This window comes from Panicum virgatum, unplaced genomic scaffold, assembly GCF_016808335.1.
Source record: "Panicum virgatum strain AP13 unplaced genomic scaffold, P.virgatum_v5 scaffold_1765, whole genome shotgun sequence".
In the NCBI taxonomy this organism is placed as follows: domain Eukaryota; kingdom Viridiplantae; phylum Streptophyta; class Magnoliopsida; order Poales; family Poaceae; genus Panicum; species Panicum virgatum.
Window position 1 is genome coordinate 111,150 of NW_024376276.1, and position 12,862 is coordinate 124,011.

Here is a 12,862-nt window from a genome sequence, read left to right on the forward strand (position 1 = left end):
ATGATGCCGTACGTAGAGTAGCCGTGGTCGACGTAGCTATGTCGAGGTTGCCGAAGACAAGGGAGCCGCACATGAAGCCGCGGGCGCACGAGGAGGCGCCATGGTGGTGGCGTAATGGAGAAGACGCCGGAGACGAAGATGGCGACGCGTCGAGGCAGTCGTAGAGGGAGCGATGCCGAAGTCGATGCAGTCAGGCCATCGGGCGACACATTCCAGAGTTTGCCAGGCTCGGGAACGCATCGGGGACGATGGACACGCACCGGTGTTGCCAATACCGGACGTGCAAGGGAGGATGCACAACCAGACGCCGTCGCCGGGGGGACCAGCAGAGAAGGCCTCCATGGCGGTCGCAGGCGCAGAAGAAGGCGAGGTAGAAGATGCCAACGCCTGCTGTTGCTGGAGTAGACGAAGTAGTCGGGGACGAGATGACGATGCTGGCGACGTGGTTGTGCTAGACGAAGCGATGAGGGGAATCCAGACTTTCTAGCACAAGGCCGAGTGATCCGGATGACGCGGCGGCGGTGCTCGAAGGAGATGGCGAAGAACCCGTACAGCTTGACGAAGACCATGCGCGAGACGCGCAGCGATAAGTCAACGATGAGGTCGTGGACGTAGTCGGCGGCGGTGAGGATGCAACGGCGAAGGAGACCACGGGTGGCGCCGCGGCTGCCCGAAGAGGCGAAGCAGCGGCAGCCCTCCATACTCGGGGAAGAGGCGCGCAGTACGAGGACGGACGTCACGGGAGCTGGGTGGATCACGCACATCGGCTGATCAGACCGAGTAGCGTGAGGCGAGACGACGGTGGGCGAAGTCGGTGAAGGCGTCCCGATCGGTGAAGGCGACGACGAGTCGGCGAAGGTCGACGTGCGGACGAGGTGGCGATGTAGGCGGCGGCGCAAACGAGCGCCCCCTAGGGTGCCGGCCATCTCGCCATGCCGCAGGGTCGGAGAGGAAGAAGAGGCCGGTGAAGTCGATGCCGACGTCGAGGTAGAGGCGCGAAGTCGACGGGCGGTGGGCGACGCAATCCCGATCTCTGATCGGGTAAACCAAAAAGAGATACAGCAGCAGCAGCAAGAAAACGTGTAGAACCTCGGGGTGCACGTAGCCGGTGGGGTGCCCTCATCCTTGTTCTGTTTGCTTTCTTCTCCTCACGCGAGAGAGAGAGAAATAAACAGAGGGAGGGGGAACGAGCGCATCCAGACTCCAGAGGTCGCGGGGCGAGGTCCAGCCACGGAGGCCTAGATGCCAGGGCGGGAGGATCCCGTCCGGACAGCGGCCCCCTACCACGAGCGGCGGCGGATCCCGCCGGGCGGGCGGAGAGGGGCGGAGGCGTCGCGACCAGCGGTGGAGGGCCCCGCCAGGGAAGAAGGGCTGCCGGCACAGGAGCCCGAAGAGGCCGCGCGGTGGAGGCCGACCGCGGCAGCGCCCGACGGGGCTCCAAGCGGCGATGCCCGATGGGGCGGCCCGTCTCCAGGAGACGGCGCCGCCGGCGCGGCGAAGAGGCGAAGAGCGGAGGCGTCGCCGTGGAGTCCGCCGGCGATGGAGGAAAGTACCCTGCAGAGGCGCCTCTGCTGCCACCATGGCAGCAGGGAGGTTGCGGGTACCGAGCGGAGGCCGCGACTGCCACCACGGCAGCGCGGGGAGGGGCGCCGGCGACGGGCTCTACGACGAGGTGACGAGGTAGTCCTCAATCTGCTGCTTGACGACGACGACGGCGGCAGATCAGATCGATCTGCCGCAACACCTAGAGGAACGGCAGATCAGTTGATCTGCCGAGAAGGGGTGGAGGGTGCCCCCCCCGGCAGAGATCAACATCCCTCCGGGGGGCGCTAGGGGACCGTCACGGGGGCGCGCTGGAGACGGCCGGCGGCGCCTGAAGAACAGAGTTGCGAGGGGCAGCGGAAAAGTTAGGGTTTTGTGGCCTAGGATCTTAAACCTAAACTCGTGATACCATGTAGGAAGAATAGAATTGGTGTAATGGATGGATTGTATTAGCCTGAGCCTTGGGGCTGAATATATAGGGGTACATGACTTGGAGGGCAAGAAGCCTCTCCTACAGATCTGGTAGGATACGGATACAATCATAATCTACCTAATATAGAGATATCCCTAATATACTCTAACATCCCCCCGCAGTCACAGCGGGAGCGTCGCAGACGGTGAGACTGGAGAGAAGTCGATAAACTGACAGGCACCCTCATCATTTTTTTCGACACAAGGCAACCCCCATTTCCATTACTTAGAATGGAAATTCTGAGAGTTTGGCATACACCCAGAAAGAGAAAAAGGGGAGAGCCTAAGGTAGATCTAACCTGATACAAGCTAGACCACCTAAGTAGGAATACCCAGGTTCCTGAGCATAAAGCAGAACTGAGTTCAAAAGTCTCAAGCATCCACAACAAAAGGATTACAAAAGCAGATTTCCCTCAATGTTTGCCATGTGGGATCCAGCCTCCATCATGACGGCCACCTCCACCTCCTAGTCACTCTCTCAAGCTTGTCCGTGTCAGTCTGATCGTTGCCCGGTGCTAGCAGCGCCCTCGCCCTGGGGTCTGGTTGTTGGACCATCAGCTTACAAGAGATCCATCATCACCTTGATCCCTTCCAGCAGCTTTCTTGGAATCCTGACCAGTAAGACACAAACCCAATCAGCTGGCACCTTCATCATGTAGCTTAGTCTTATTTTGCTTGTTTCACATCCATTACAATGCGGTACCTTCTCGTGAGTTGTGACCTTGTTACTATCATGTGCCTCCTTTTGTTCTAGTTTAAGGCTGCAACTACCACCGAACTGTCCCATTCTTTTGAGTAAAATTTTACTTATCGTTCTAGAGGGCATATTGCATGTTTGGTTTGGTATTATCCAAAACTATCAAATTGGACGTGAACTTATCAGAAGTTCATGTTCAAATAATCGACGACGAACCTTGCAGGGTAAATATTCTTTCTTCTCATGTTTTTGCCAGATACTGGATGCCATTTATATTTGGTCGAATGTTTCAGTATGAATCTGGAGAAATCGCTGTTCAAGATGGGGAAAGTTTGATTCAGACTGACGGGACTGGCTTAATATCAGTAGATTTAGCTAGAGAATGCCCCACCAGCATCTTCAAGGGAAACTTCCTTAAGGCATGTGACCTGTAGCTGACACTAGTCTTTTCAGTTAACCATTATAATTCCTTAAATACTCTTTGCTTAATGTTTTATCTTTTATGCCTTGCACAAGACGCTGTGGATTCAAAGGGATACCAATATCTCACCTCTGAACATGTATTCCCTGGACTATATGATACTATAGTCTGCTCTATTATTTCTCAGATGCTCTTTGGCTTATCTAATCAACCCGTACTTCTTTTTGTATTCTAGCCTCTTCTAATGCAGTTCCATATGTTCCATAATGATATGCTGTGAAGGGAACCCTTCTAGTTGATAAAAGGGTATGTGTTTGTCACTTTGCATGACTTGAACTCTAATTTAGTAGGCTTCTTGTTGTTTAGTGAATTCATCTTGATTAGTTGCTCTGAACTCTAATTTAGTAGGCTTGTTGTTGTTAAGTGAATTCATCATGATTAGTTGCTCTGGACATTACCTTTTATCTTAAATCTTGCTCGTACGTAAAGCCTATTTTTCATATCTGTTAGTAACTTGAAGAATGCAATGCTTCTGTCTCTATAATATATCATGGCAACGTGTTATTGACCATATTTGGAAATTAAATATCCCAACTAAAATAATTTTCAGTTTTCTAGCATACTTCTGTGTTACTGCCAATTTTCTCAATTTTCCTTTGCTCACCTATACAGCCTCCCCCTCAGACAATTCATATAAGACCATCAATGATAAAAATATATGTTATGAACGCTGATGGGATCGAGAGGAGAGAGTGCACAGGGAAGCGGCGGCAGTGCTACAGTACCCGCGATGCTACAGTACCGCTGGTACTGTTCACGAGATGGGAGGGCTGCGAGGGCGAGAGAGCGGCGGCTAGGGTTGGGGGCGCTGGGAACGCCGGCCGCGGGGGTTCGCCCACGGCCGGCAAGAGAGAAGGTATTTCCTTCTAATCTCTTGCTTGATTAGATTGATATATCTCCTCTCCTTATATAGAGAGGTTTACTTGACCCCTAAGCAAGCGACTAATTTCTATGTATTATTCCCCCACGCCTCCGTGAGCTCTGGGAGCATCCACGTCAGCGAAAATTCTACCGTTCCTCCGATTTCAAACCAACGGTGATAACCAATTCCCAGCATGCCAATCACAGCGTCCTCTTTCAGGTCGAAGCGTTCACACATGTCTAAACACGTTCGCTGTATTTTTCGTGTGTTGTGCCTCAGCTTCTTCCCCGGGTAGTCTCCCAAGTCAACAAAAGCCGCTGCCATCGCTTCCTCCTAGAAATTTCCGTGAGCACTCGGCTTTCCTCTCCTGGTCGCCCCGATGCTGTGCCCCAACCGGCGCCGGCGCGCACGGGCTTCCCGAGCCCGCCGACGGCACTAGGCGAGGAGCAGCGCCCTCCTCCCACCCAACACCGCGCCCTCCTCCCACCGAACGCCTCGCCGCTTCCGCCGGTCGCCGCCGCCTGCGATCCTGGCCCTACGCACCTTGCCGCAGCCAACCCCTCCACGAGCTAGCCTCACCAGCCGCACCACCCCCGGCCAGCCCTCCATCTGAGGCGCCATGGGCTCGTCCCACCACCCCCGCCACCATCCAAGCGCAAGGCGCGGGGAACTACCCCCGCCAGGACGCGGCTCTTGGTGCGGGGCGGGGCAATGGGTCGCGGCACGGCGGCACGGCGCGAGCGGCGCCTGGAGATGCATTGCACGACGACCGTGGCGAGAGCGGCGCACAGGCAGCCCGCTACCGCCCACGAGTTGCAGCCGTCCACGGCGGTGCGGCGCTCAGGGGCGTGCGGCACAGGTGGCAGATGAGGCGTCGGCTACCGAGGAGCCGCGTGGGGTGAGACGGCGCGCTGCATCGCCGGGCGGACCGGCCGAGGCCCTCGCATGAGGCGGCGGCGATGTGTGCGGGACCCTCGCACGACGGCGATGGTGGAGCGGCGATCATCGCGACCAGCGGCGCCGACGGAGCGCCGGCCCTCGGCCACAAGCAATGATGACGGTGGCACCACGCAGTGCCAGTGTCCCGTAGGCGGCGGCAGCTCCTCTCCGACCACGCGCGGTGGGTCCTCCTACCTCCTCTTCGACGAGTGCGCCCCATCCTCGGCCAAGTAGGTGGTGCAGACTGTTGATGCCGTGGCCCTTTGCGCGGCAGCTTGCTTGGCGCGGCCTTTGGCCGAGCTTCCGGGCGCCGCCTGCAGAGCTCGCTTTCGACCTCCCCGCCGCTACAGGGTTGGCTGCGGAGCTCCTCCCCCCTCCCTCCTCTCTCGTCTGACCTGCATCTGCATTTTCTTCCCCCCTTGTCTAGATCTGTTCCTTTTAGCCTGCACAAAATTTGATTTTTCCCCCCCTCCAGGAGGCGCAGTCTGTTGACGAGTGTTGGTGGGAGATAGGAGATGAGCACCACGAGCTTGGTCCCTTCCAGCAGTGAGTGCTGGTCCAGCTTCATACCCAACAATCTTATGCTTCTGCCTTCATAGATTTCACTCGCTCTTTTCCTCTCTTTTTTTTCCTTTCTTTTTTGCTAAATTAGGCAGCTGGAGTTGAGTGATTATAGCACTCACTGTATCTGGATCTTCCTCTTGGTGATCTTCCTTCTTTGTCACGTAGGATCAAGCTGACATTAGAATTATAAGTATTAATCAGTATTTATCATTTTGCATTAAGTTAAGAATATGGTCTTTGTATTTTTACAGGTCATGCAAAAGCACCTTTAGAAGTAATTGTGTGTCCTTCCATGCTGCTCAAGACATTGGCAGGTACTATGAGCTACTTTTCTTCAATCTTATTAATTATTATGTGAGTTCTAGGGCCATATTTGGTTGATGCGGGTATTTTGTACTTGAAAAATAAAATAAAGTACCATATAAGATACATCTATTCTTTTTCATATATGTCCATGGTTATTGTTTAGTTTAGAAAATGCCCCGTCAGCTCAGCATTTCTATTGACATAGTCTGATCTGACGGATATTCCTATTCATATATGTGAATTATTGTCTATAGTACAAACACAAGTCCAGTTGTATTAATATTTCCCAATATGTTTGGGCATTTATTTAGTGTTAAGAACACTGCATAGGCCTCCAAGCATACTCTGCATTTTTAAAGGAAACACAAACTTCAATTATTCTGTGCCATTTGCATTTCCAGATTTAGAGCTGAGAGAATGGGCAATCACATAAATGTTTGTAGTTTGCTTTGTCAGACATACAATTCTAGTGTTGTTGACGTTTAGTTGTTCCACTAAATACATTCTGGCATGCAATTTAAAGTGAACTTAGGAAAAAGAACAATGTGCCAGATCTCATTGTATTTCCTCAGGTCATCAGTAGTTTAGGAAAAAGAACCCTGGATGTATTTTCTCAAGTCATTAGAAGTTTTTTCACGCTTTCATATGTGCAGCATGGACTGCCAAAAGTATGGAGCGGCCTGGGTTGTAGGTGGGCAGAGGAAAGGATAGATTTTCCACGCTTTCATACTTGGAAAGAGGCTGCTGAAGGTCAGCGGTCTTCCATTTTGTAGACTATCATGCACTGTTTTGTCAGTGGTCCAAATTGTGTGAAGTATAGGAAAAAGGTCAGCCTTGAGCAATACCGTTCACATGGGATAGTTTTGCGCAATATGTTAAGCGATATGGCAATTCCACTTGAACCCAGGAAATCTTGATCTCCTAAGCAAAACTCTAATGTGGTTTCAATTCGATTGGTGGACAACACAAAGGTGTCATTATATTTGGTTTCAGCTGCAATTTGAGCAGCTTCTTCCCTAATGGTATTCCTTTTTGTTAATTGGACTTTCATTTCTGTTTAAGGCACATGGATTGAGGGTTATTTTCCAATTGAAATTGAAAAGAGATAAAACAGAATACATTGTGTATTTAAACAACTGTGATTTCAAGGACATTTCTTGCTCAAATTTGAAGCTGTTGTATTAAATACAAAATAAAAATTGACTAATGCTCCGAACCAATACTTTTTTATATTAATTGTTTAGTGGTATGATGAAAATGAAATATTATGGACTTATGGTTCAAATACCCTTTGATAGGTATGATCAAACAGCAGTGAACAGGATAACTGTGGGAACAATTTCATCTTTGTCGCAAACAACATTGATGCTGAGTTGTGTTGCCTTATGGCCCCGTAGAGAAACTTTCATTTCCATATTACTGTTAAATAACAATAAATGTTAGCAAATTATATAATCAAACATTTATAGTATAGTTTCTAGAGAATTAGGAAGAAAAATATGTAATTAAACCTGACATCTTGTTTTCATATACTTCTCATTTTTTTAAGATTATATTTTCTGCAAATATTTGAATTGTTTTGATTAGAAAAATGCACCCATCCAGGTTCAGCAACCCCCCATAATAGTGCCAATAACATCTGTTCATAATTTAAAAAAATTATGAATATAGGTAGCTTGACATGGAAGTTTTTCTTATCACCTACGTAATCCAAAAGATCTTCAAAAGGTTCTGCGGATATAATCTGGAAATGTAGCACAAATTCTTCCAATATTGTTCCTGTGGGGACTTTCTTGTTCTCTTTGTGCCTTTACCCACGATTGGATTCATTATGCCATGTATTTTAAAAAGATGTTGCGACTGATTTACTATTTAATTTGGGCAATGATTTCTCCCAGTACAGAAATGGATTTGATTCAACTCAATTTACTGTTCCGCAAGGTGCGAGCCCAAAATTGATGGACCTTTTCCTTTTTCTTTTCGTACATAGTTGGAAAAAAAAGGATTCTACTGCTACTTTACGGCTTTAAGGTTTTAAGTTCAACTTCAACTATTCTTCCATTTTGTATTGAATTTACTTATACACCACTGACTTGGCTGGTCTTCCCTTATTTAATTTTGATTACCTGTAGGTGGGAACAGCATGCTGCGTGGCCATTTACCCCCCCCCCCCCCCCCCCCCCCCCCGAACCTGGTATGAACGCGATTACTCCTGCTCCTTTTGCCCATAAGTCCTATGCGGCCACATGTAAATAGGTGCTTCTGTACCGTTTTTGCTTAATTAATGCTCTTCTTCATCCCCAAAATTCAAACGTGATCTCCTTTAGTATGTTCTTTCACTAACCTAATTCAACATGCTTGCCACGGTAGTTAAACGGTGTACTTATCCAACTTCCTTGTTGCTTACCTACATGCATGTGAACATATGCAAAAGCAAAGCAAAGGTAAAAAAACTGCCATTCTACTGTATTTGGGGGGACTTCACGGTGACCTGCGCATCCTGCACCTACAACTCTGAAACTGTACCTGGCAGCCTCCGATTTTGACTGCCTTGCCTTCTTTTCCCATCAAGGCTGGTATGAACACAAGAAACTCGATCAGGAAGCTATCAACCTTAACGGACAGGGCTATATCCTACATCCTCCAGATTCCTACACCCACCGGCATTTTTCCTTCCATTGACAATGTTTTGAGCATCATGCACACAGAAATCTGCCATTGAATACAAGTCTCCATATTTTCCTCCTCCCATCTCCGTACCAGAACAGGATAGCCAACATTGGTTAAGGTATTTTAGAGTGTGAGGCCAAAAATATTGATTTATTGTTTAAATCCTTTTTTGGAATAAAATAGGGGAATTTATTGATCGCTGTATTTCCTGCTTTAAATCCATTAGAGATCCAAAGGGATAGCACAGTTTCTTTGATCTTTGTCCATTCAAACATAAACACATTGAGTAAAAATGCATTTCTTCTAATTTGCATCTCTAGATTATATTTGTTGACTCAATCCTATAAGGACTTGCTCTAAGTTATGATTTACAGTCTTTCAGGATGGAAAAAAAATTGCAGAGCCTCTTTCTTCTCTGCCTGCAGCTTCATCTTTCAATGATGTGCCATCCCAACATTTAAGCAGCCTAACCCTATCTGCACAACATTCTCCGACTGGCAGTGCGGAGGAAAAAAGGAGCTGTTAAAAAGATGACACAACAAATTTTTCCCAGGCCAAGGCCAATAGCAAAAAGAATTAGCCGATAAATCAAACTTCCTTCTTCAAAAACAGCACGTCCCCTGGGAATAAAAACACCTTTTCTTACCATGAAAATTACCACCAAGAATACAAAGAGGTTGTGGGCACGCAATGTGTTTAAATTAGGTTACACTGGGAAAAAAATAGAATTTTCTAAACTTTAACTCCGATCTTCCTATTTCCCTTTTCCCTTTCAGATCTTATAAAATGTACATACTATTTTTACATTTCTTGTAAACATCTTCTACTACCATGATAATTAACTCTAGGATTACAAAGGAATTATGCGCGCGCAATGCGCGTGCAATCCACTAGTAAACCCTAATGGGCTAAGGCCCAATAAGCCCTTGACTCCTCTAACACTACACCCCACCTGGACATGCAGCTCGTCCTCGAGCTGTAACCTAACAATGACGCTAACGATGACTCCACTAGACGCAAACCGAAAACCTAAGAACAAGCCTTTTACATCTCGGCTTATTTTAAATAAACTGTAATTCTTTATTTTTGACTCTTGAAGATACGGCGGACACCCTCCTTGTGCTGGACCTGCACGTAAGTAGCCGCCTGGATCCCATGGAGACCATCGGAACGAGATGGGAGGACAGGTATCGCCACCGGAAATTAGTCGCAATAGCGACCCGCGGAGACGTCCTCGTGGCGGCCGGTGACGGAACGTGATGGCGCTAGGCGATGTGCCTCCGCCGATGACAAGGAGGAAAGCGCATCCCCTATCACTGATGTAGAATTGGAGTTCGCTACCCAGCGCGCGCTTGAAGACAGCGAAACATCGGCGTGATTGCTGGTGGCCGTCTGACGGGGCGAGGATGCGCTCCCCTTTGCCAAGGTCGACCGCCATCAAGGCTGCCTCGTACATCTTCCGGCGCAGCTCCTGTAGCCGTCTCCGCGCCAGGAGACGGCGTGCTGCAGCCTGCAGCCGCACTGCCGCCTGGATGAATGAAGCCGCTTGGTCCTGTTGCTCCTTGCGCATCACGCGGACGAGCCGTCGCGCCAATAACTTGCGCGTTGCCGCTTGTAGGTGCACGACCGCCTCTCTCTTTCGCTCAAGTTGTATCATCTCCTGGAGAGCAGCTTGTATCTAGACTATTGTAACCCTTATGTCGGCGCACAGATCCTTGGTGATCGGCAGGGTCGGCGAAGACGTTGGGGGTGCCGTGGACAGCGTGGCGGCGGCCGTCGATGAAGAACTCGCCAGGGTTGTAGATCCGTACCCTGGCATCCCATAGGGCATGGACGCCGCAGGGTTCGACGTCGGCGGCGGTTGAAGGCGCGACTCCATAGAGGTGATGCGTGCCTCCATGCGCGTCTCCATGTCGCCCATGCTGCTCAGCAGCTTCGCCTCCATGCGCATCTCCATGTCGCTCATGCTGCTTAGCAGCTTGGTCATCTGGGCGGCCAGACCCTCCATGGTTGGCGGCGGCGGTGGTGGCTCAGGCTTGTCGTCGCCTGGCATAGCTGATACTAGATTGTTATGAACGTTGATGGGATCGAGAGGAGAGAGTGCTGAGGGAAGCGGCGGCGGCGCTACAATACCCGTGGGTACTGTTCACGAGATGGGAGGGCTGCGAGGGCGAGAGAGCGGCTGCTAGGGTTGGGGGCGCTGGGAACGCCGGCCGCGGGGCTTCGCCCACGGCCGGCAAGAGAGAAGATATTTCCTTCTAATCTCTTGCTTGATTAGATTGATATATCTCATCTCCTTATATAGAGAGGTTTACTTGACCCCTAAGCAAGCGACTAATAAACCCTAATGGGCTAAGGCCCAATAAGCCCTTGACTCCTCTAACAATATACGGTGATGAAAATTCATTTGGCGATAAGTCATTTAACTCTTTGGAAATAATTACTACAAGGTAACCCGCGTAACTTATACATCCATTTTCTTGCGATTCATTTTCCTTATCTTGTTACTTGTTTTGTATTATGATATACTTATATCTGAGTCCAAAATTGAACTAAAATGCAAAATGCCCTCTTGCAAACTCACCTTTATAGTTTTTTTTCCTTTATTGTTATTTGTTTGTACATTTGGTATTGTTTGGTATTATGATATACTTATATCGAGTCCAAATTTGAAATAAATTCAAAATGCCCTGCAAACTCACCTTTATTGTTTTCTATAGCTGTTGGAGTCCTTTCCTTTTGGTTAACATTTCACCATCAGTTTGTTTTGTTGCATCGTTTCAGCAATCGGCCTAAAAGGGCCTTGACATCAAGGTTCTTAATTTCACTACTTAACTATTGCCGGGTTCCAACAGAGTATTTTGTGGAGCTTCTAAGGAAGGCACTGGAAGATGTCAATAAAGCTCGTCATAAACCTAGAGATTCGCTGGAAGGTAGATTCATAACCACGTGCTTATACTACAAAGATAGAAGTTATACTGTTTGAGTGTCTGGTCAAATGGGCACGTTCCAACTATTCTGCCATTGAATAATTTAACTAGTAATACTTGGGCCTTGGTTATTGCTTTCTACTTACATGGTCCCTTTTTACAGTTGCATTTAACCATGCGGACCTGGATGATTCAATGTCAGCACGAATGATTCTTTCTGGAATTCAATCAGAAGATGAAGCGCATTTGCAATACCAGCTAGCTCTAATGACCAAGGAGGAAAGAAAAGGACTCAAACAAGGAAGGATCCCTATAGATGAATGCTATTATCTGATGGGCACAACAGACCCGACGGGGACTTTGAAACGGGACCAAGTTTGCGTTATACTGTATGCCAGCAATATCCACCACATGCTTTGAATTGAGTGGTCCTCCATTCATATCTTTCTAATGCCCCCTTGATTTTGTTTAGGCATTCGAATTCTAGAGATAAAATCTTTATGTGACAATCCTTTCTTACTTTATTTGGAGCTGCTTGCACGTTTCACAATTTGTTTTAGTAGGAACATGACAATGTGAAAAATCCTTAACTTTTTTTACCCAAAATTGAACTATGATACTAACTTTGGAATATATTTTCTAGTTTGGAGATTTTAAGGCTTAAGGAATAGGGAATCAGGGTGAGTTGTATGTACTGTGCATACACGCTCTCTGTATTAGCAAGTTCCCTAGTAGGTCCATGCAACACATGCACAAACAATAAGCAATGCACTATTTTGCTTTAGATATTTTTCTTACATTCCTGATTTTTAGCAGTGTGATATTCCTCTGCCTTGAAACTTGAAAGAGGATAGCATCTGTTCAAGAGAAAAAAAAGGAAATGGCCAAGATCCAGTAACCCCATAAACTATTTTGTGGGTTCAATTTACTCCCACAACTATATCAATTGGTCCAATTTACCGCTTAATAATATTTGCCATTTTTGTTTCTCCATGCACAAGTTGAGTTTAAAGCTAAAATTTTGTATGGTGATAGTGGACACGATAACTTATGCTAAAAAAATATATTATGTATTTTTCGTCAAAATGTTTCATACAATTATATCCCCAAGGGTTAATATATTATTAGATGTCCTAACTCTACTTGTGCGTGGAGAAATAAAAAGGACAGCTATGTGAGTAACTTAAACTGAAAAATTGTTAGGAGGTTATACGGAGTTTTTTCAATACTTGAGGGAAGTAATTTGGACTTTTCCCAGAAAAAAAAAAGAGAGGATGACATCTGACAAGAGAAGCAGATGCTTTGTAAATATAATATGTTTTTATTAGATTGATCTGAAGTTATTTAATATGGGCTCATGATGATTTGCTATACCAGGCTAACATCTGCAACTAACTTGG

The 12,862-nt window shown here is 47.6% G+C and overlaps 1 protein-coding gene across 1 annotated transcript in view; it reads left to right on the top strand.

Moving 5' to 3' along the window:
* The window catches only part of LOC120694008 (probable RNA-dependent RNA polymerase 3), a 34,091-nt gene that overhangs the window by 11,042 nt on the left and 10,187 nt on the right, over nucleotides 1-12,862 (top strand). The window lies entirely within an intron of this gene.